Raw genomic sequence first — 22,569 nt, 5'->3', positions numbered from 1 at the left:
ATTCACCAGTAATATTCCTTTCAACCCAATGTACTGGAAGCTGGTTATCACCACATGTTCATTCACCAGTAAGATTCTTTTCAACCCAATGTACTGGAAGCTGGTTATCACCACATGTTTATTCACCAGTAAGATTCCTTTCAACCCAATGTACTGGAAGCTGGTTAACACCACATGTTCATTCACCAGTAAGATTCCTTTCAACCCAATGTACTGGAAGCTTGTTAACACCACATGTTCATTCACCAGTAAGAGTCCTTTCAACCCAATGTACTGGATCATAATGGACCTCACAGGCATTTCTATGTCACTGAAAAGCAGGAGAAGCTGGTTTATTGCCATATATTGCTTTAATAGACTTTATATACACCTGAATAGAAGTCCCCAGATTTATTGTCTTTATTTGGACTGCATAAATTCCTTGCAAAGAAAGTATTTGGAAGAAGACAACGTTTTTTATTTAAAAAAAAGATTGCGTGTTCTAAGTTCTCATCTTCAAGGTTTGCAGGGAGACGATGTATGCACCAATCACCATGTGACAGAGGTTGTAGCCCTAAATGTACCCCCTCACTATATTTTAACCTGCTCATTTTACTAGTTATCTCTGCATATAGTCAGAATGAATTCACACTAATCTAACACTTTGTAATGGCAATCTTTAATTAGTAGGTTAAATGTATAGGTTTCTTCCTATAATTTGTTCTTCTCACAGTTTGACATTGTGGTCTCTTATGATGGTACAGTTCTTTTAATTATGGTTCACTGTTGTCATATTCATTATTTCCTTATTGCAATAAGAACAAGAGATATATTTTGTAATTAGGTGAATAGTGCTGTAGGATTTGGGGATAAATATGTCATTTATAGATAGGTACATAGATACATAGCTATGTATATGCATGAGCATATGTTGAATTATCAAACTGAAAAAGCATGGATACTGAAGTGATCAATGCAAGCATTTTAAAAAGCAACATATCACAAATATAAAAAATATATAAGCCAATTGCTAAAGAAAACACTGTGTTTTCTTTTCTGGTCCATTCACCAAAAACTCACCAAACATTCATACCAGATTTATCTGAATAATGGTAGTGTTTCAGAAAGAGATTTTCAAAGTTAAGGTGTAGGGTTAAAGATGGGGTAGGAACAGGGTTAGAATTAGGGTTAGCAGGCATTAGTAAGATGGGGCAAAATGGTTACTGCCACTAACAGAGAGATAGATAGCTACTGTTATTGCTCACTGTCTTTAAAAAGTAGGAGATAATATAATGAAAAAGAATGACAGTAAATGACAACATAATACCCTAAATGGTGAGAAAAATGAGAATGGGATAAATGGATAGAAGAATGTAAACAGAAGATAATGAAAGGGTAGCAATTATTTTGAAAAAAATAACCTCCCAGGACTGAGAGTTTGGATGGAAACCTAGGAGCTGGATAAATATCCCAAACTGAATACTTGAAGTCTAATTATTAAATAGTTGGCTTTTGTAAACTAGTAATCTGATGACAATAATGTATCTATGTACTATGTTGTATGTGAAAATGGTAAATGGGATTAACTTGAATTATTGGTTGGAAATAAGATTTTGTGAGTTAGTATTGGTGATTAGTATTACTGGGCAGCACCATGGTTTAGTCATAAGCTGCCTTCCTCATGGGTCTGGCATTCAAACCCAACCTCTGGTCAATGCTTGTGTGGAGTTCTGTAAGTTTTCTAATGTCTGTATGCTTTTTTCTCATTGTACTCAGGTTTGCTTCTGCCTTCTGAAACATACTGGTTGATATACATATCATTACTTAGAATGGTCCTTGCAAGAACTATTCTATCTGCTTGTTACTACAATTTTAGAAGATTGACCCATATTCCCTTCCCATCTCCATCCTTTATTAGATAGCCATGTTGTCACTGCCTCAACAAGGAAGATTTAGCATCATTCTTGAGACTGTACAGCTATACCTGGCTACTTGCTACTTTAGTTTTCAGGTATTATACTTAATGGTCATATGTTGCCAAAAGCATTATAATAACAGTATGATTAATTTGGATCTCATTTCTAGTATGTCCGAATTTTTACATTAATTCTGTCATATTTTGATTACTGAATGTAAACTAAAATTGTTATCTTGCGTATACTTTCCAGATACCCTTGGTACTGGCTCAAATTCTTACTCCATTCTCCCTAAAATGACTGACACTGTGAAAGAACATTGAAAACTATGTAATGCAAATACTGCCAGTCAATATACTAGACTAACTCATCTGAAAAAGGAAAAGTACAAATCAACATTTTCAGTTATCAGTGCTAATATTTCAAGTGGTATCCCCTGAATTTATAGCCTTTTCTCATGGATTTCTGACCTTTTCCCTTGACTATACTATTTTTGTTTCGCTCCTGATTCTTATTGCTAAAAGTCTAAAGGGAAGTTTTGATGTTTGTCCATGAATAGCTGATTGATACTCAGAGCATCAAATCTAAAAGATCACCGGCAACCTGTCCTAGTGTAGTATAGACTTGGAGAAGATCCATTTTCCTCACTTTAACCTTCTTTCTGAGTTTTTGTGATCTTGTAGTTGGTAGTTAAATTTCTCTCTCTCTCAATAAAACCATACTACAGACAACAAAATATGCATGCTCCAATACACAAACCTGGAACAATTTTTGGATGGGTCAAGCTCCCCAGCACCTATACATATTGAAACCATTTAGGCACACCCTCTGTCACTATTTATTCTGCCAGTAGTGGAGTTATCCAGCGAGGTCAGATGTCATCTACATAACCTGAACAAGTCATACTGAGGGATCTTCATGGTTTAGGTTGTACATAGATTATTCAACATTGCTGTCAAAAAAGTACAAGTGGTGTTAAAAGAATTCTGTAAGTTAGAAGAAGTGTATCCATTTAGAATGTCTAATCATAATAAACCTGTCCTAGCATGAGTAGACAACTATAAAGTTAGAGGAAGATTCAAAGAGCACATGCCATTTTTCCTAACTGTTTCATATTGTTAGTAGGATGAAAACTCCAGGGGACTATAAATAAAAACTATTATTTGAATGATACCACAGTATAAGGACAAAATGATTGACTTCAACAATTGGCTAACCTTCTGGTGTCATTCAAAGGGGATCGAGTATTTGTCTGCCTGGGAAGACATGATCGACAAACCACGATGCTTTGCCAGAAATGGTCAGCACCTGTCACCCCTGGGATTCAGGTTACTGGCTAAAGCTTTTCCCACCCCTATAGTGCCTTTTAGACAAGGTTCAAAGGATAAAACCACCACCGTAACAGATACAAGCATGCAAAATCTGAAGGTAATGCTACTCAATGCTAGAAGTCTAAACCTCAAAATGCACTCTCTCGAGGCACTGCTAAAAATGGAGAACATCAATATCTGTGCAGTAACTGAGACCTGGTTCAAGGCTCCAGAGAGCACCCCTGCAATACCAGGCTACAATTCTTACCACACTTTACGGCCACAAAATCAAGACCGAAACACTAAAGGTGGAGGAGTGTCCATATTCACCAAGGATATTCACACCTCCAGGCTAGTTGCCCAACACAATGCATCTGAAATTCTCCAGGTGTAACTAACACTAGGTAAGACTGCAATCTAAATTGTAGCTTGCTACAGATCCCCCACCATGCCCCAAGATTCTCACTACACCTTTCTAAACATACTGGAAAATATAAAGATACAACCAAACAACCTAACACTGGGAGATTTCAACTACCCTGCCATTAATTGGGAAAACTTCTCGGGTACCAACTCCTTTTCCCAACAGTTCTTGGAATTCATAAATTCCAACGCCCTGGATCAACTAATCCATTGTCCCACCAGGGGAGCCAATATCCTAGACCTGGTCATTACCAACATGGGAGATAGATGCTCCACACCAGTGGTCACCCCCTCATTGGTCAGGTCTGACCATAAGCAAATCACCTTTGATATCCACATCCCACCCCCACCCCCCAGTAAGGAAACCTCCTTAAAAAACTTATCCAAAGCCAACTACATGCTACTGAAGTCAGAAGTGACAAACTTCACAACACCCAGGCAGAAAGGATCTGGAAGTTCGACTGCAGAATCCTACACTAAGGCATTGTACGAGCACATCCACTCGTGCATGAATCGTGCCATTACAAATAGAACCAAGATGCTGTTCTCCAAAAAAAGGAAGCCAATCTGGTGGTCCCCTGCTATAAACAAACTATACAACAGAAGGAAGAAACTGTTGCAGAAAAGAGGAAAATCCCAGGATGCAAAAAACTCCCTCACCAGCCTCAGTAAGAAGCTGAGATCCCTCATAAAATCCTCAAAAGCTAATTACGAAAATAAAATTGCCAAAGATTCCAAAGACAACCACAAGGCATTCTATAGTTATGTCAAGAATCTTAATGGCAATGCTCAGATCTGCTCTGAGCTACAACAGAATGGCATTAAATATACTGATCCCAAGGATATTGCCAATATCCTGGCAGATCGATTTAGTGCCAACTTCACTCCCCTCTCAGCCCCTAAAGGGCCCATCTCAATACCAAACGATTGCCAAATTCCGATAATCATGGCCACACAGGTAGAAACAGCACTCTCCAAAGCTAAGAATACAGCATCCATGGGACCAGATGACATCCCAGGCTGTGTACTACATGAACTACAAAATGAACTGGCACCTCACCTAAGTGTCATGTTTAATCATAGCCTCACCTCAGGCATCGTGCCCACTGAGTGGCGCACAGCTACAGTTATCCCGCTCCACAAGGGAGGATCCGCCTTGGATCCCGGGAACTACTGTCCCATCAGTCTGACAAGCCTGATCTGCAAGGGCATGGAACGCATTATTATGGAACTTAAAAACAAAGACATTGGCAACCTTCATACACTGGACCCCACCCAGTTTGGGTTTGTGAAGGGCCGATCTTGTCTCCTGAATCTGATTGACTTCTTCGAATCAGTCTCCAGAGCTGTGGACGAGGGTATGGTGGTCCACACAGCCTACCTGGACCTCACCAAGGCCTTCGACACCATCCCCACTCTGGAATCACAGACAAACTTACTAAGCTGGGCATAAATCCGTACGTCACTCGATGGGTTGCCAACTGGCGTACTGACAGAACCCAGACTGTAAAAGTAGCCGACTCCAAATCCAGCTCCAAACAAGTGACAAGGGGAGTACCTCAGGGTTCAGTCCTGGGACCACTCTTGTTTGGCATCTACTTCTCTGAAGTACAGGCCAACACTAAGTGACTCTGGCTAACAAAGTTTGCAGATGACTGCAAACTGGGAGCCATTATTGAATCCCAAAATTATGTGGATATTCTACAAAAAGGCCTTAAAGAAACAGATGCCTGGTGCCAGAGCCATGGGCACAAGCTTAATGCCAAGAAATGTATAGTTATCCCCTTTGGAAAAAAACATGTACCCATGAATTACCACATAGGTGGCAGGATGCTAAACATTGAAAGTGTGATGAGAGACTTAGGGACACAGGTGGACAGTGGTCTCACTTTTGATAACCACATCACCACAACAGTCAGGAAATCCTTCTATGTGGCACACCTCATCACTAAGGGCTTTTCATCAAGAAAAAAGGAGGTCATTGTCCCACTGTACTCATCCCTTATTAGACCCATTATAGAGTATAATGCCCCATTTGGTATGTACCTCACAAGACATCTGCAACAGCTGGAAAGGCCACAGAAATACCTCACTAAAAGAATCACAGGCCTAAAGCAGACGCCATATGCTGACCGTCTAAAAAAACTCCAGCTATACTCTGTGGCATATCGTCTACTCAAAGGCAATCTCTACTTAACATACAAGGCCATGTCAAACCCTGAGCTGTTGGACATGCTCCACTTAAAGAAATCCCAATCCCTCAGAGCCACATGCTCCAGGGATCTAAACCTTGTCATCACAATGAACAAAACATGCTGGAGGGATAGGTTCCTGACCCAGAGACTCCCCATACTCTGGAATAGACTGCCCATACATGTCAAGCAGAGCACCTCATTGGCCCTCTTCAAAAGGAACCTTGATGATTGGATGGAAGATAGGAAATTCACCCCAGGGATCATGTCAGTCACCCTGCTACACAGGGGCCCAGAGAAGTAAATATTGTGGGAAGAAATATCCAGGGAATTGGGAATTGTTATGGCTAGGCTTGCATAGGCCCTAGGCTGATAGCCTAATACCAACCTATGAACCTATGAACCTATTAATTTAATATTTCACACTAAAGTGTCACACCCGGTCACACATGGTCAGAAACCTTCATGCAGACATAGAAGGTCATAAAGTATTATTTCAAAAGGAACCTTGATGATTGGATGGGAGATAGGAAATTCACCCCGGGGATCATGTCAGTCGCCCTGCTAGACAGGGGCCCAGAGAAGTAAATATTGTGGGAAGAAATATCCAGGTAATTGGGAATTGTTATGGCTAGGCTTGCATAGGCCCTAGGGCTGATAGCCTAATACCAACCTATGAACCTATGAACCTATTAATTTAATATCTCACACTAAAGTGTCACACCCAGTCACACATGGTCAGAAACCTTCATGCAGACATAGAAGGTCATAAAGTATTATTTTTTTCAGTAAACATCTTTATTAAACTAGCACGTATGACATAGGCAATCTTGCATTTATACGTATAAATGAAAAACAAATAACATTGATACCACTTTAGTTGCAAACATTATACATCACAGACACCATTGAAACAACTGGAGTTGCAAATATTATACATTACTTATAATCTATCCAGTCACAGTACAAAAGATACTGGAGGAATGGATTGTTTTAATAAAAGGAAGTAAGTTTTCTCGGGAACATTTCCCAGCAGGGAGTTGAGAGGTTGGGTGGGGATTTCTACATTTTTCAAGATATTTAAATACATATAATAGCAGTCAACCGATCAGGATGGTAATAGGGGAAGGAGAATGGACAATTTGAAAAGAAGAATAAAGCATTCTGTCTCTTCCCTCAGCAAAGAATGACATTTCCAAAATATTGGGATGTGACATGTCCTGGTAGGGAAACATTTTCTGGTGAAATAAATGGTGAATAGTGATATGTTACCAATATAAAGTGGAGCAGGGGTAGAATCATCTAGGCTGGTGGATGGGGTAGGTGTATTGATGACAAACTAGAGTTAGTAGAAATGTGTGACAATTGCAAAATGAATTCATAGCACAAAAAAAACAAAAGAAAAATTAAGTTTGGATCTTTTCAAAGTTTACCACAGAAGCAGTATAAGTAAAGAGAGAAATATATGATGCAAATAAGATAAGCAGATGGTACAAGGGTGGTGCCGTGGCTTAAATGGTGTGGGATAAGTAAAAGTAGGGACATGATTTATTCAGATCTAAATAACCATAAAATAGAGTAGTCTGGTCAGTTCTGGAGACTAAGTGGACTACTGAGGAAGGAATGAGAAGAATTAGAACACATGGGAAAAAAAACGGCCCTCCACTGATGCAAATGTGTAAAATGTGTGGGATCCACACCTTCTTGTCTTACAGAGGAGTTTTTCCCATGGAAGGTTATACAAAAATCATAGGTAGATAGATAACTTGTGCTGGAGACGTGGTAGTAAAAGTATGGGGTAGAAACATGTTTGTTGGTCTAGTACTTTGCTCTTGGAAAATATAGAAGGAAGTTCAGCATGTGTGCAAAAAAACCTGAAGACTCATATACCGTTTGGGAGGCAAACAGGTGCTTGAAGGCACTTTCAGAAAATGCTAAGACTGCAAGGTGATTTTGCAGAAAGTATTGTTTTTCAGTGATAATTGAATTTGTACTTTTTCCCACTGTTAGAAGATATTGGACTTGGTATATATATAGGTTTGGGGCTGTTCCCCCATCAGATCCAGTTTCATACAAACCAATTTCAATACTAAATCATGATTATAATGTGTTCATGTCTATAATGCCTAAAGAATGGCAAAAGTGATGCCAAATTTGATAGATACGGATCATTGTGTTTTTGTGGAGGGAAGGCAAATATTTGATATCATTAACAGAACAGTGATGATCCAGAAGGAAGCAGAATGTAAGAAAATACCACTGTTGTTGGTGGGTCTTGAGGTAGAGAAAGTATTTGACAGAGTAAGTTAGGAGTTTATGAGAAGAGCAATGAAAGTATTTGCATTCCCTGATAAAATTATAAGGTTGATAAGGAGGATATGTGAGGGACTGGACATAAAGACTAAAGTGGGTGGGGTCCTCTCTGATAATCTCTGCTTCAGCAGAGGAACCAAGAAGAGATGTCCTCTCTCTCTTTTGTTATTTGCATTATATTTAGAACCATTGGCAAAGAAAATAAGGGACTCAGAAGTTCAAGGATATTTTTGGTATGAAAGTCAAGAAAAGCTGGCTCTATCTGCAAATGATATTATTTTATACCTGGCAAAACCAGGAAGGGACCTTACAGTACAAAGAAACATATTGAGAGAGTTTCAAATCTTTTCAAGATACAAAATTAATGAAGCCAAAACAAAAGCAATAGCAGTAAATTATTTAGCTACATACAATTGGATCTTCAATATCCATACTTATGGGGACATAATAAAATTAAGTATTTTGGAGTATGGATTAAAAATTATACTGTTTTGGCAGCTAAGGATATGTGAGAACAGACTAAACAAAAGATTATATAAAAACTGAGAAAAAGGAAGCTCTGCAACAGGGATATTGATAGCAAGATACAAGCAGTTAAAATGTTTTAGTCCCTTTAGTTATACACAGGTCAGGCATATTTTTATCAACCTGCAGAGAAGATGTGGATAGCAATTAATAAAGAGCTGAAGGATTTTATCAGGGAGAGGAAGACAGCAAGAGTCAGGTCGGATAAACCTTTTCTTCCAATAGAACAGGGTGGATTGAGATTACTTAAATTGAAGGAGTATTTCAGAGCAACACAGTTAAGGCCGCTATACATGGCACAAGCAGAAAGTTATAATTTAAAGTGGAAAGAGATGATGATAAAACAAGGGGGGAGTTCAAGTAACAGGGAAAGACTGGGATTTGAATGCACACCTCTAAGGAGAACAACATTAATCATACATAATATTATATTCATAAAATAGCAGAAAGTATTCTAAGAACTAAGCCAATACAGGAATGGAGAAAGGAGATTTTGCCGATAGGGATAACTGCAATTAGGGATACACACAATAGGCAAGAGGAGGCGGGAACGTATTTGAGAAAACTGGCAAAGGAACAAAGGTAGTGGGAGCAAATAACTAGAAAGGGAAAGGTATAGAATGGGAAGATGCCAAGAATTGGACTGAAGGTTAGAGATTGCCTTCCATATCAATGATTGATATCAGAGTATAGGCAAAGAGAAAAAAATGGGGGGGGGGTGGTCCTAAATGAAAGACCAGCACTGGTAGAGTTTTTAGTATAATCTAGAACAGAAGTTGCAGTTAGGAAAGGAATAATTAGTAGACCATATAAAATATTGCAAGATAACTATAAGAATCAATCATAGGTGATTACGAAGGATTGGGATGAGAGGCTGGAAAATCAATTCACAAAGAAACAAAGGGGGGATATATGTATGTCTCCCAAATATGCAGTGACATCTAGAAGATTTAGGATATCTGCCTGGAAGTTTTTACATAGGTATGTTATATCCCAAGGTGGCTCCAAAGAATATTTTTTCAGGTAGACAGCAAATGTTGGAGGTGTGATAGGGAAGAAAGAGATAACTGAGAACATATTTTCTGGGAGTAATGAGTTGGCTGACTTTAAAGATTCCCTGCAGACTGCACTGTGGGAGATGCTGGGAGAGCAAATTGGAGTAACTAGGGCAATTATTTTTTTGAGCTATGATACAGAATTAGAATTGCCTAGACATAGTGCCTAGACATAGTAAGACCTTGCTGAGTCTAATTATGGTGGCTGCCAAAAAAGCAATTACTAGAAAATGGAAATCAAAATCTAAACCAACTTTACTAGAAGTAACAAAGATAGTAACAGAGATAAAACAACTGGAACTGGGATCTTTAAAGAATGGTAGGAGCAAATTACATAGGAAACAATGAGAGATGTGGGATCAATACATTCAGATGAGGAAGAATGTTTAAAAGAAGGCAATATTTGAATGAGCTATGTAATGGTTGACTGAGAATGACCGGATATATTAACAGTGATGTATAATGTTTGCAGCTACAGTTGTGTTAGCATGGTTTATAATGTATAATGTTTGCAACTGAAACTGTGTTGCTATGGTTTATTTTCATTTATATAAATGTAAGATTGCCTATGTCATACATGATAATTTAATAAAGATGCTTTTATTTATAAAAATCAGTTTGGGGCTGTTCCCCCATTTGGGAGCACGGGAAATTTTTCCTGCAAAATGAAAACACTTTGTGTTCTCAGAAAGTGTATTTCATCTTTTTTGTTTGTCACTCACTGAATTTTTTTTCACTGAGTCAACAGGAAGCCAACTTTTGTTGGGGGTGGAGGGTTGTCACTAAATAAATTTGGAACTGCACAGAAGGCAAAATTACAATATTCCAGCTACGAACATCACTTATTACATGCTAGATAACCAGTGATTAGAAAATGGCTAAGGTATAATGCAATATATGTAAATAATTTGTTAGTATAGTCAGAATAATGATTAGTAAATGTGAAAGTCTTTGTCAGCCAGAGGTGCTGATGAAGGTATGTCATGTTGTACTTGCTTTCCTAGGATGGTACTGGCTGAAGATGATTAAAGCTTATCACAGTGAATGTATTAGACATTATGAATTCCTTACAACTGCTTAGTTAGCTAACTTTAATTCTATCTAAATTACAAATAATTAGGGAACCTAGCACTGGGGGAAATAGTAGTGCTGGTTTTTATGGACTGGCACAGTGGCACAGAAGATAACATTGTCTCTTCACAGCAAAAGGTTCCATGGTTCGATTCTTGGCTGAAGGCACCTTCTCTGTGGAGTTTGCATGTCCTTCCTGTGTTTGTGTGGGTTTCCTCAAACATTCCAAAGACATGCAGCAAATGAATTAGATAGTTTAAATTGGACATAGGTGTGATTGTGACATAAAAAAACTGCAGTCCGCTAATGATTGGCAGTAGATTTTTACATGCCGAGTTGCTGGTCCTGATGCACAACCTTCAACGAAGGTACACCCATTCACGCACATCTCCACACAGAAGATGTTCTGGCTGAGAATTGAACAGGACAACGTCTTACTGTGAGGCGACAACGCTATTGCAGCACCACCACCGACTATCATTTTTAAAGTAATATCCTGACCACATGTGCAGAAATGGGGAAAAGGGGTTGTGGATTGATTGCCCCATATATGTATTTTTTCTATTTCAAAGGACTTTTAGTATAAAATATATAAAAATATAATATTTTACTAGATTATAATGCATTTCAAAGGGCTACCAATGAAGTGGTGCAGTTTTTATCCTTTCTCTCAGTATGGGCAAGTGCATATTGACCACTTATTCCCAGACTACCTCACTGGCCTTTTTAAAAAGCAGTAGTCAGTGTTAGATCACATTTGGTTACAATCAGTACTTTACACTCTCAGCACAGAGCTACTCTCAGAATTGTTTATACCAGTAAGAGAAACAACTTCTGTTATGGGGGCATGGGGCTAACCATCACAAAGTACATGACTTTGAAAAGTTTCACAATCACTTGTTTCCTTGAGAAATACATTAAAAGAACTAATAAAAATGAAACTAGCCCTAATCCTTTCCCAAGTCCTTACAGGAAGTACCGTATCCATTCACTGGAAGACAGATAACAGAACGAGATAATTTTGTTTATGTGTCCTGAAACCAAGATGATACATTGTTCAGATAAAAAAGTAGGTGTGATCAACATCATACTTCAGTTCTCTTGTCTTGTACTGTTTTACCCAAATCAATTATTTTCTCACTGTGTTCATACCATTTATCTCCCTACTATGCACTTTCCTCCAAGCAGGTAAATGCTGAAAAGTTTTTATTTGCAGAGACACTAGGAAATACATTTCTTTATTTTCTATTGTTTCTGCACAGCTTTCAATGGCCAGACACATTGACTGATGTCAGGAGTCCTGCTGATGCATTACTTTCCTGGACACTGTTGAAAGTGTTGTGTGGCAGCTCTCACAAATACTGTTTATATAACTAACTTCACATATTACTTCAACAGTACTATAACATGCCATTTGCATGCAGGTAGATGCATTACTTTGGCAGTTGACAAATCTACAGACAACATAATAAGATGTCATGACAATGGCTGCATACAAGATACCAGGAAAATTGCCTCACTGAATGTTACAATGGAAAAACATTTGTTATTTAATTACTGCTTTATATCTTTCAGGACATAAAACACTGCACACATCTCAGCTAAGAGAAGCACTTTTTTTAGTGTAACAGCTAAGTACAAGACCTTTTCCTGTTGATGTTTACCAATAAACTAGGCTAGCAAACTGAATGCTACTTTTATTGTTTACATCTGATAAAAAGATGAAGCAAATTATTGTAGTTTTCTGATGAAGTATTTATTACTATGTTATAGATACTTCATGTTTTTACAAAAGTCAGTTTGTTACATAGTATGCCTTACAGATCAGTGGAAACAAAACAAAAAAAAAAAAAACAAAGTATTTCCAAGCTTAAGGATAATAAAATATGTAAAGCCAATATGCCAATGAAATAAAGCACTGCCAGTCGGCTCATAAAATTAAATGCGGATGTTTTAATACATAGATAAGCGCTTTCACAACTACTTCATCAGACCATTAAAATCCAGCCATTTCAACCTCATAAATATATATAAACATCAATTTAAATTAAACCAATCCATGACAAGCAACAATCAGTCCCTTAAAGGAATAAAAAAAAATATATAAAATATCTACAGTGTCAAGAATCTGCCCAAACGCAATCACAAAACACATATAAAACTAAACTTATATGCACTTCATCAATACCTAAGAGATGAGGGCTCAGGTATTGATGAAGTGCATATAAGTTTAGAAATGTTTTTATTATTATTACAAGTTAGTTTTATAAAGTCTAGTTATGATATATATTGTATATGTGTATAATACTGCTTATATGTGTTTTGTGATTTTAATGGTCTGATTAAGCAGTTGTGAAAGCGCTTACCTATGTATTAAAACAGCCGCATTTCATTTTATGACCCAACTGGCAGTGTTTTATTTCATTGGCACACTGGCTTTATTTATTTTATATATATATATATATATATATATATATATATATATATATATATATATATATTTATTTATTTTTTTTCCAACGGAGTATTTATTTCAGATATGTTACTACTTTACATTGGTGATAATGAAATATGTGCTTGCTCGCATTTTTAGCATGGAAGTTTTGTCACACAAGCTTACAGCTTTAGGAATTAGTTTCAACTTCTGAGACCTAAACATTCAATATCGCTTGTTGGAAACAGCCTCTGTGGTTCAGAAAGGCTTACTACACTGCAAAAGCTTTAACTGAGAAGGTTTACAAAGCACAGTAAGCCTAACGAATCAGAGGCCACTTTCCTGCAACATCAGTATACAGGCTCTGGTCATAGCTTGGACAGTGGTCTTACTAGGGAAACTGCATGCAAATATGGTGATCTAGGGAAGTGGCTAACACGGTTTAATGTTTAAATGAAAACCACTTACATTGATTAAAATGCCTTTGAATCCTGACCTATCAAAAACAACTATAGTACTGAATACCCTAAAATCTCAAGCCCACTATGTTGTACTACCCCAGCTCTCCTAAATTAAATCAACTTCATATAACCTGATCTTACTAAACTGCATAGTTCTCCGAGAACCTCAAAATTAGCCTTAAGATACCCCTACTACTCCCTAAAATCTAAACTCCACAATCACTCCTTAAACATAACTTTCCACTCCCACTCCTTAAACCTAATCTCCTTGCATTAAACCTAAATCTCCCCAACAATCCCTCTTCTTGACCAAAATTCCCAGGTTAGCAATATAAAACCTATTTACTTACACTGTTACTTAATAACAAGCATATGCTATAAAGCACACTGTTTTACATCCAATGAAGAAACATTCAAACTAATACAGTCTGACAAAATGCTTCAAAACTTACCTTAAATAAAATGACCTTCAAATAAATGACAGGAAAGTCAGGTACTTTTATTCAGCCATTGCTCTCCTCTGGAAATGGTTCTGGCACTGGAATAACATGGAAGAGTAGTTAAGAGAATCATTCTAACAAATTATTTTATTTACGATGAGGAAACATGCATGCCGTCTATTGACATCATTCACACATTCATTCCTATGGACAGAATCAGGTTGTCTACGAATGATTTAGCACCCAGTTCCCCATGGACATGCAGTGCACTGCTGGAATGAGGTGGCCCCCTTCCATCTGTGCTCTGACCCAGTGACAAGTTGTGCTCCTTGCCGATCCTGTGGCCAGCTATCCCTGGTGAACCAGAGATCTGCAGCACTGTGGATCTCTGGTTGGCCAGGGATAGCTGGCCAACCGGATGTCCAACTGGAGATCCGCAGCACTGTGGTATTGTTACGTTTAGGTGGGATTCTGATTTAAAGACTTTCAGTCATAATCCCACAGATAGAAGCTTCACACCATTGGCTCCTCAACAAGCACATACACCAAATGGCTGAACCTGCAGTTCCTCTTGTACTGAGCTGGATTACTATTGCAACAACACATCGTCAGTAGGGTAAAATTAACCTGTCTCACGACGGTCATTCATTCCTATGGATGGACCATAGCTCATGGTGCAATTGCACATAGATAAATCAGAATTATGGGTCTGTGTGTGTGTGTGTGTGTGTGTGTGTGTGTGTGTGTGTGTGTGTGTGTGTGTCTCTACAGGTTCATAGGTTCATATGTTTATACTAGGATAATGATGATTCACAGTCTTTTAAAGCCTAGTTGTGCAATCCAACCCAGTTTTGTTCCAGAGTTCCATGGATGCCTATATGGTAGGGTATGTTAGTAAAGAAGTAGCTAAGGGTTAGGTGGAGGGGGCTAAGTTAGTTGGAGATTAATTTATTCATGGTTGACCTCTGTCCATCAGAGACATGTAGGCCAAACCAGAGGTGAATTTGCAAGTTCCCATCCAATGATCAATGTTTCTTATGAATAGAGTCAGGGATGAACTGTGCTTCACGCAGATGGTTTATAGGTTCATAGGTGTTTACTAGGATAATAACCACAAGGGGCTTTTTAAGCCTAAGCATGCATCCTGAATCTCTAACAAGTTCTCATACCTTTGTTAAGTGTAAGTAAGGATTTGGGAAATGAATCATTTACAAGCAGTGGCCTGGGAGATGAACCATTTACAGGCTGACTGTGTCCATTAGAGACATAGGTGCAAACCAGGGATGAATTTCCTGTTCCCCATCCAATTGTCTAAGTTACACTTGAATTAAGTTAGGCTGGAACTCTGGTTCACGTGGATGAGGAGCCTGTTCCAGAGGAAAGGTAGCCACCGGGAAACATACCTGTCTCTCCAGCAGATCTAATTTATATCACAGACAAGGTTTAAGTGTCTAGAATTGGTAATTCTGGTGCTGTTTATTTTGATGAGGAGCTTATTCTATAGCATGGTGATCTTTAAGATAGATATCAGTCTCACTAGCAAGTTCTATTTATGTTGTTGGCAAAGTTCAGGTCCTTGGATCTAGTGTTTCTGCTACTGATCATCTTGTGGATGTGCAAGAGCTCGATCAGTGATGGATCTGAGGATGCCTTATATGCTAGGCATAGATTACCTCTTAATAACCTGTAGGAGACTGAGTACAGCAATAGGGCTTTAAAGTGATCTGTATAGGATAAGGTATTTATACCCTGATCTCTTGATGAGGGACGTTTGATGGTGTTCCAGCTGTGCCTAGTTAGCTACATGCCAAAGGGGGCATTGTACTCAATGATGGGTCTGAGTAGGCCTGACTAAAGTGGTACTATTGCTCTCTTAGACTTGGATGCCATACCTTTGCTTATGAGTTGGGTGACAAAGAATGATTTTCTTACTATCTTGGCTATTTGTAGATCAAATGCAGGATTACTGTCGACATATGTTCCCAGATCCATAACCATTTGGTCAGTGCTTAGGGGTGTTTTATTGATGAAGTAATTAGCTTGGGTGGATGATTTCACAAAGGGCACTATAATGCATTTCTTTGCACTGAGTTTTAATCCATGGCATTCGAACCAGTCATTTGTTTGTGTTAGATCCTCTTGTAGAATGCTGGTGTTGTGTGGGACTCTATGATAGCTCCCAATTTACAGTCATCTGTGAACTCGGTGAGCCAGAGGCCTTTGACATTAGCCTTGAGTTTCAAGAAATAGATGTCATAAAGGGATGGGCCCAACACAGAGCCCTGGGATACTCTGCTGGTAATCAGTCTCTTGTTGGAGGTGGTCTTACTGATCCTGACTTCTTGGGTCCTACTTGTGAGTCAGCTGGCAATCCAGTGAGTTATGTAGTGATTTATGTTTAGTTCTAAGAGTTTCTCTACAATACCCTAGTGGAGTATTGTATTGAATGGACTGGCCAGCTCAAGGTAGGTGGTATGCACCATTTTCACCTCATCCAAAGCCATGGTGGCCCTGTCAGAGAAGTCTATCTGGTTAAGCAGAAAATAATTTCCCTTACCAAAGCCAAACTGGGACAGAAGCAGTTGTTGCAGGTTGCAAATGCCCTTGCTTAAAATTTCCATGATGATTAATTCCATGGCTCTGCATATTAGTCTTGTCAGACTGATGGGTCTGTAGTTCCTGGGGTCAGTTGATCATCACCATCATCATCATCATCATCACTATCAACCCCCTTTTTTCTCATTTTCTTCATGGGGTCAGGGAGTCATGTTAATTGCTGCTATCTGTCTCTATTCAATGCCACATTCCTGCCTTCTACAATGCTCATGCCTAACTGTTGCAGATCTTCTCTTACACAATCCCTCCACCTCTTTGCTAGATGCCCTTGCTTCCTCTTGCCTTCTTCCTGTCTGTATCAAATCTTCTTCATCATATTGTCTTCTGCTTTTCTACATTATGTGTCCAAACCACAGTCATTTGTTCTCACAGATCATTTCTGCAATTGCAACTACTTTGGCTTCTGCCCTGATGTCCTCATTTTGTCATCTATCTCACAGTATGCAGTATATAGTTTGATCTATTTCTACCAATGTTTCTTGAACTTCAAACCACCACAGGACTGCCCAAATCAGCTTTCTGGAGACCTGTCGTATGCTCTCTTCAAATCTAGGAATATCCAATTGCATTCTTTCTTCACCTCTAGCTTCTTCTCAACTATCTGTTTCACTTCAAACATTTGTTCATTTGTGCTGTATCCTGATCTGAATGGCTCATCTTCCATTTTACTTTCTACTACCTGCATATTCATTTATCAATCACCTTCTCCAGGGCTTTCATGCAGTGTAACAGGAGTTTGATACCTTTGTACTGGCCACAGTTGTAGATGTCCCCTTTGTTCTTTTACACTAGCACTAGTATGATTATTTTTCAGTCATCTGTGATATGCCTTTCTCTCCACACTGCTATGAGTACCCTGAGGAGCCATTTCTCTCCATCTCACTCAACATCTTTATCATATCTGCTGTGACCTCAGCTGACCCTGCTACTTTCTATGACTTCATTTTCTTTAGTGCTGTTCTTGCTTCTTTAATTGTGGACTCCTCTTCTTTTACCATTGTGGGCTGTGTCTAGGGTAGTACAGTTTCTGTTGAGTTTTCTTCATTCAGGAGCTGCTGGAAGTACTTCTTCCATCTGCCTTTGATGTACTGCAGACTGGTGAGCAGGCTGTTGCTGGCATCCCTTATGAAGAGTGTCTGACTATCTTCTTATCTTTCTGTCTTTACCTTGCAATCTGGTATAGTTTCTTTGTGCCACCTACTGAGTTACTTTCCTGAAGCTGGTAGACTGCCTCTGACCCCCTCTTATTTCTATTGCAACTACTTTTTTACACTGTTTGTTAGCCAACCAGTATTCCTTCCTAGCCTGGTCTGTCATTTCTATTTGTCACTTTTTCCTGCACTCTGTCTTTCATTTGATGACTTCTTGGACTATAGCATTCCACCACCAGCTTTCCTTAAGTACCTTATTTCCATACCTGGCTCAGCTACATATCTGTTACATAGACCTGTTACATGCTGTTTTGAGGTGCTGCCATTTTTCTTCAACTCCACCTATTTATAGGTTCATAGATAGATAGATGTTTGCTAGGTTAACAACCACAAGGACCTTTTTAAGTGTAGCTATGCATCGCAAATCTCTGACAAGTTCTGGTACCCTTGATAAATGTAAGTAGGGGCCTGGGAGGTGAAACGTTTACAAGCAGGGCCCTGGGAGATGAACCATTTACAGGCTGCCTGTGTCCATTAGAGACATAGGTGCCAAACCAGGAATGAATTTCCTGCTCCCCATCGAATTGTCCAATTTATACTTGAATTGGGTTAGGGAAGCACTCTGATTTGCATGGATGGGTAGTCTCCAGGATATATATGTACCTGTCTCTCCAGGAGGTATTATTCATATCACGGCAAGGTTTAAGTCTTTAGAATGGGTAATTCTGGTGCTATTTGTTTTGAGGATATGCAGGAGGTCCATCAGAGTCTGGAATGATGATGCCTTGTATGCTAGGCAGAGATCTTCCCTCAATAGCCTGTAGGAGACAAAATGCAGTGATAGGGCCTTGAGCCTGTCTGAAAGGACATGTTACTTATGCTCTGTATTCTTTTAGTGTGGAACCTCTGTGGACATTCCAGTTGTTGAATAATTTTGGTTAAGTACATACCAAAGAGGGCATTGTACTCAATTATAGGTCTGATGAATAGTGAGCACAGTGGAACAATGACTTCCTGGACATTGATGCCACATCTTTGTTTATAAGCTGCACAACATAGAATGATTTCCTCACTGTTGTACACACATGATGGTCAAAGGCTAGATCACTGTCTATGTGTGACCCCATGTCTCTGACTACTGAGTCAATTCTTAAGGGTGTATTGTCAATATGATAGTTACCAGGGGTGGATGACTTCCTGAAAGATACTATTATGCATTTCTTCGCATTTAGTTATAGTCCATGGCACTGGCACCAGTTGGTTGTCTGTTTCAGCCCTTCCTTGAGAACATTTGTGTCAGCGGGAGATTCAATGACAGAATCTGCAAATTTAGTCAGCCAGAGGCCATTGACAATAGCTTTGACTTTAGAGAAGTAAATGCCAAAAAGGAGTGGTCCCAGGACAGATCCCTCAGGGACTCCATGTGTGACTGGCCTCTTTGTATCCTGTTCTGTCTGTCCCAATAAGTGCATTCAAGTCACCCTTTATCAACACCAATTCATTTTGTCTTGCTTTATCTAGTAGGTCCTGCAACTGCTGTCTGAATATACTCTTCTCTTCAATATCACAACCCTGCCGTGTGGCATAGGCTGAGATTATGAATAGTGTTCTATCATTAGGCTGGATTCTGATTGCTATGAGTCTGTCACTAATTCTGATGACATCCCTCACTGTGTTGCGGTCCTTCATTCACTTGGCATGCAACTTGTTTTGAGGCTGTAGATGATGAGTGCTTCAAGTGGTCCTGTTAGGTCATGTTTTAGGCTATTTAGTAGGCAACCAGGGATATTGTCAGGGTCCACTGAAGCAATGTTTTTGGCCTTAGTGAATTCCTCCAGGACTCTCTCCCTGCTAACAGGTGTGGGGGATTTCACAATGGTTAGTTGGGGGGGGGGGTAAAGGGTAAAATTAGAGCTATATTTATCAGGTAGAAAATTTGCTATGTCACTCTGATCAAAGAAGGTTGTACCATTTACCACTAGTTTGCACAGTGCTGAGTATTACCTTTAAGGTTCCTGACATAGCTGACAAAGGCCTTGTTATTGTCCTTAGCCGGGGAGGCTAGACTGACCCCATAATTCACCTTGTTGAACTTTATTAGACCTTTCAATTATTTCTTGTTTAGTTTAATCAGAGAGCTCTTGTCTCTATGAGAGTTGCTGATCCTCATTCTGGTCATGACTTTTTTCTTTTGTTATATAGCCTGTTATGGTAAGGATTCCAATGGTGTGGTTTGTTTTTGGTGTTAGATCTGGGCTTAATTCTGGTAGGTATGGTAGCCTCAATGCAGCCATTTACATGTTTGTACAGGGTTTCTATATATAATTTTGCATAGATAGCTGTGTTCTCAGGGTTTTGGGGAGCTATGAACTTTGACAAACCATCACTTAATAGGATGTAGTTTGCTTTAGAATAGTTCCTAGCTGTTACGGGCTTAGTTGAGTCTTGCAGGTTAATTTTTATCTCAAGGGAGACAGCTCTTTAGTTCTGACTTCACTAATGAGGACATTCACCCCCCCTCTCACCCCCTAAATGGCCTATCTCAATACCAGAAGATTGCCAGATTCCATTAATAATGTCCACACAGGTAAAAAATGCTCTCTCCAAATCTACGAATACAGCATCCATGGGTCGAGATGACATCCCAGGCTATGTACTACATGAACTACAAAATGAACTGGCACCTCACCTAAGTGTCATGTTTAATCATAGCCTCACCTCAGGCTTCGTGCCCACTGAGTGGTGCACAGCTACAGTTGTCCCACTCCACAAGGGGGGGATCTACCTTGGATCCCAGGAACTACCGCCCCATCAGTCTGACAAGACTGGTCTGCAAGACCATGAAACGTATTATCATGGAACCTATAAACAAACACATTGGCAACCTTCAAACACTGGACCCCACCCAGTTTGGGTTCATGAAGGGCCGATCTTGTCTCCTGAACCTGATTGACTTCTTTGAATCAGTCTCCAGAACCGTGGACGAGGGTAAGGTGGTCCACACAGCCTATCTGGACCTTGCCAAGGCCTTTGACACCATGCCCCACTCTGGAATCATAGATAAACTTACTAAGCTGGGCATTAATCCCTACGTCACTCGATGGGTTGCCAACTGGCTTACTGACAGAACCCACACTGTAAAAGTAACTGACTCCAAATCCAGCTCCTGACAAGTGACAAGTGGAGTACCTCAGGGTTCAGTCCTGGGAACACTCTTATTTGGCATCTACTTCTCTGAAGTACAGGCTAATACTAAGGGACTCTGGCTAACAAAGTTCGCAGATGACTGCAAACTGGGAGCCATTACTGAATCTCCAAATGATGTGTATACTTTACAAAAGGGCCTTACAGAAACAGATGCTTGGTACTAGAGCCATGGGCTCAAGCTCAATGCCAAGAAATGTATAATTATCCCCTTTGGGAAAAAACATGTACCCGTGAATTACCACATAGGTGGCAGTACAGTAAGCACTGAAAGTGTGATACGAGACTTAGTGACACAGGTGGACAGTGGTCTCACTTTCAATAACAACATAGCCACAACAGTCAGGAAATCCTTCTATGTGGCACACCTCATCACTAAGGGCTTTTCATCCAGAAAAAAAGGAGGTCATTGTCCTACTGTACTCATCCCTCATTAGACCTATTATAGAATACAATGCCCTCATTTGGTATGTACCTCTCAAGACACCTGCAACAACTGGAAAGGCAGCAGAAATACCTCACTAAAAGAATCACAGGCCTAAAGCAGATGTCCTATTCTGACCGACTTAAAAATCTCCAGCTATACTCTGTCACATATCGTCTACTCAGAGGCGATCTCTGCTTAACATACAAGGCCATGTCAAACCCAGAGCTGTTGGACATGCTACACTTAAAGAAATCCCAATCCCTCAGAACCACATGCTCCAGGGATCTAAACCTAGTCATCACAATAAGCAAACATGCTGGAGGGATAGGTTCCTGACCCAGAGACTCCCCGTACTCTGGAATAGATTGCCCATGCATATCAAGCAGAGCGCCTCTTTGGCCCTCTTCAAAAGGAACCTTGACGATTGGATGGGAGAAAAGAAATTCACCCTGGGGATCACGTCAGTCATCCTGTTAGACAGGGGTCCAGGAAGTAAATAGTGTGGGAAGAAATAGCCAGGGAATTGTTATGGCTAGGCTTGTATAGGCCTAGTACCAGCCTATGAACCTATGAACCTATGACACCAAGGAGAAGGTGTGCAATGCTCTCCCTTGTTGATGAGTACTAGGTCCAATACAATCCTCTGGTTGGATAAAGTCCAGGAGACATTGTGCCTGAGAATTAGAGGCAGTGTACATTTCTCAGTCTATAGAGGAGTATTTAATATATCCCGTGATTAGGGTGCTTAGTTGGATGATGAGTGTCCCTAATAGGTCTAGGTCAGTATTTTAAGCTTCATGGGACATAGAGGGTGACCTTTCGCTGGCCAGCACATAGTAACAAACTTTGTCTATGGAGAGTTGGACATGGATGAACTCCAGGGCAATATCCTGTTTAACCAACATAGAGGTGTATTTGTTGCTAATGTAATTTAGCCCCTGTCTGTGCTGTTGGGCTAAATGTGTGGGAGACACTGTAGCCTTCCACTACTGGAGTATTTTCCATGGCTTTAAACTATTTCTCAGTAACAGCACAGATGTCGACATTTTCCA

This window comes from Protopterus annectens, chromosome 7.part0 (assembly GCF_019279795.1).
Source record: "Protopterus annectens isolate FY-2018-M chromosome 7.part0, PAN1.0, whole genome shotgun sequence".
In the NCBI taxonomy this organism is placed as follows: domain Eukaryota; kingdom Metazoa; phylum Chordata; order Ceratodontiformes; family Protopteridae; genus Protopterus; species Protopterus annectens.
The sequence above is the reverse complement of the archived record's forward strand: the minus strand, read 5'-3'. Positions refer to the sequence as shown.